We start from the raw sequence: 3,561 nt of genomic DNA, 5'->3' as shown, positions 1-3,561 counted from the left end.
ATTATATTTGCAACACTAATTAATAAATTTATATTAAAATTAATTCAATAAAAACTTACTAAAAAAGAAAAACCTAAAAATAAATAATAATTTAAAGTTTAATATGCCCCACATCGGGGCCCCCTTATATAGCTGCCACTGGGTTGGATAAGATGGATCCATGAGTTAACTACTTAATTATATAATTTGAAGTATTTTAAAATATATGACGCTATTGAATATATTATAAATTATAAAGTCAAAATATTCTTAATTTCGTTACGAATTAGATTAATGGGTTAACATATTAAATTAGCAAAGGCGATTAGACGAATATAGCATATCATATCAAACCTGCAAGTTCAATTTGAATTTGTGAAATTGTGAAAAATGTTGATGAATGGGAGTTTACTAGAAAAGGGTAAGTAAAAGAATGAGGTCAATAGACAGTTTTATTCCCTTTTTGGATAAACGAAACCTGAAATCCTCCAAAGCCTTTACTTTATTTAGTTGTAAGTAAATATAGGGAAAGAGAGAGTAAATTTAGGGCATCAATGCCTCCATCAAAGCCTTTTCATCCGCTCAATCAAATTTATTGCAACCATCCAAAAGGCTCGATCACTTGTCGATGCTGAAATTTTTAGGTTCAGTTGGTGAGAAATATCTCTAGCTTTATTCATTTTTGAAATATTTGTTATTATTATTATTATTTACTTTTTTAGTTTTATGTGCTAAATATAATGAAAAACTGTTGTTATAAATAATGTTATTGAAGTATAAACTTAATAAATTTTTTGTTAGGAATGCATACTTATTTAGTTATTTTCTATTAATTGGGATAGATATATGTGCAAGTAGCAATTGAACTTTTTTGTTATGAATTTAATGTTATTATTATATCAAAATAAGCATGTTCATACCTATAATTAATGCTTAATTATTTTGCGGATACTTATATGGTGAAAACTCAGGTGTAGTCGACTTCACGTGAAGTTGATAACTGAGAGCTGTTAGATGAAAATTTAGACAAAATCAGTCAAATAATCTAACGACTCTCAATTATCAACTTCACGTGAAGTCAACTGCACCTGAGTTTTCACCTCCTTATATATATAGTTTCATTAAATCTTCCCTTAAGTTTTATAATTTAAACATTTGTAATTGAATTTTCATATTAAATGTAAAAAATTTTCAACTAGGTCTTTGCTAATTTTTCTTAAAAGTTACAAAATATGTTTGAAATATTTGTTTCTTGTATTTGATGCAGGATCATTGTAAAATATTCTAGAATTATTGTATTTTTTGAAATTAAAGAAACAATTAATAACTAAAGATCTAATTAAATTTTCTAAATTGTAATGATCTAATTAAAATTTTGATGAAATAATAGAAGTTAATAGATCTATAATTGATCATAAAAGTCAAGAGACTTTGGGAAAGAATCAAGTGATAAAACATAAGATGAGATGACATCACATCCAACTCAAAACCTTAAAATAATAAATTAATGGGTCTCTCATCTTATAAACTCCTCACTCTTCCTTGCGTTTTTTGATGTGGGACTAACTTCAACACTCCTCACACTTGCAACATTTACAGTAGAGTACTAACATATACTTGAAAGTGATAGTAATTAAGGAAATTGAGAATCACTAATAAAGCTAAGTAGCAAGTGTGAAATAAAAAAGAAATAATGAAAGTAAAGAGGATAAATATATGGTTATGATGATGTGGTGCGAATCCAAACATAAGTAAGAAGACATGCTTTGTTTATTATGACTACTTACAACATCGTGATTGTGAAACTGAAAGAACAACAGAGAAGAAGAAGTAGTATACCCCCCTCCCCCACTCTTGAAGAAAGCAGAAGAGTAAATGGTGTCAGATGTTGAAAGAGTAATCTAGATAAAAATAATGACACTAGATTGTAGATACTACTATAGTACCTCCATCTCAAGAGAACCATATATATAATAAGTTTTCTAATTTCTCATTTGTCTTTTTCTGCCTTCTCCTTTTATTCATGCATGTCAAATTAAATTATACATTTAATCACCATACTAATTAACAATTATATAAACATGTTAAATTTTTTTAAAAATAAAAAAAGAGTATTTACAACAGTATGTAACCGTTGCTTTTGAGTTGATGATGACCCTTGGGTCAAAAACGTGAATTCATAATGCTGCTATCTGAGTTGCTAATTATTTCTCTTGCAAAATGAAACCCGCCCCCCACACCTTTTACTGCAACGTAAATTAAGCATCTATTATATAATAACATCGATTACAATGGCGGAAATGACTTGGTCAACTTTTTCTCATGCAATCTTATAACTAGCTCTACCAATGGTCAGATCAACTGATTTGGAATTTATTCATTTTATTTTTTAGCTTTTCCAAATGATTAGCCATCTATTACTATTTTTATGAGAAGAATGTTAATGCATTCTGGAAGAAGAGAAAGTAGAGATATTCGAAATTTTACGTAAAATTAAAACTAAACTACAGTGAAAATTTAACTGCAGCAAACTTTATGTAAAATTGATAATTGAAAATAATTAAATATAAATTTATTTAAATTAGTTAAATTATTTAACTATTCTTAATTAATAATTTCATTTAAAGTTGACTACACGTTAATTTTTACCATAAATTATATATATATACGTAAAGATAGTATTGTAATAAGATTTAAATCATAAAATTTTTTTGACCTAATAAAAATTTGTAAAATTAATTTAGTTTATTTAAAATTATAATATCAAAAAAATTTAAAAATTATATCAAAATTTTATCTATTATTATGATAGATAGGGAATAATGTAATACTTCTCAGAGATAATAAGCAAATTAATAGGTTCTAGATTTTTATTCTTTTATAATCTTACAAAAAAATATAATTAACCTGATTAGGAGATTATTTTTATTTAACAAAAAAAATTATTAAGAGAAAACCTTTCATAACTACTAAGACTTTGTTTGATTTCTTTTTTCTATTTTCTCTTTTATTTTTAGGATATTATTTAAAAGAAAATAATAAAAATAATAAGTTTTTTTATTTTTAGCTTTCACCTCTTATACTTTTATTTTTATAAAATCCAAAAAATAGAAAACATTATCAATAAAACCGCAAAGGGACATAGGAGTTTTGATCCATATATTATTATATGCAAGTCTAATGATCTATATAAATCCTGATCTTAATATAAAATTAGTCTTCACTCTTCCTTAAATTTTAGTTAATTTAAAAAAAGGGGTAAGTTTGTATGCATATGGCTATTGATATATACATGTCTCACCTTGTAGTTAATCAAATAAAAATGAATTAATCAAATTTTTAATAAAACTAATAAGTCTTAACGGCTAACGTGGTTCAATCAAATAAAAAGTAAATACAATAATATTATATATACTAATATTTTACTATAATTATAGAAAAATATTACTTATATAAAAATATGTTTCATACAAAAATAATAATTTAAAATTATTAAATAATTTAATATACTTAATTAAAATTATTCAACATAATATGTATCGATATTTTAATTATTATTATTTTTGTATAAATTAAAGATAT

The sequence above is a fragment of the Arachis hypogaea genome, chromosome 4 (genome assembly GCF_003086295.3).
Source record: "Arachis hypogaea cultivar Tifrunner chromosome 4, arahy.Tifrunner.gnm2.J5K5, whole genome shotgun sequence".
Taxonomy (NCBI): domain Eukaryota; kingdom Viridiplantae; phylum Streptophyta; class Magnoliopsida; order Fabales; family Fabaceae; genus Arachis; species Arachis hypogaea.
The sequence above is the reverse complement of the archived record's forward strand: the minus strand, read 5'-3'. Positions refer to the sequence as shown.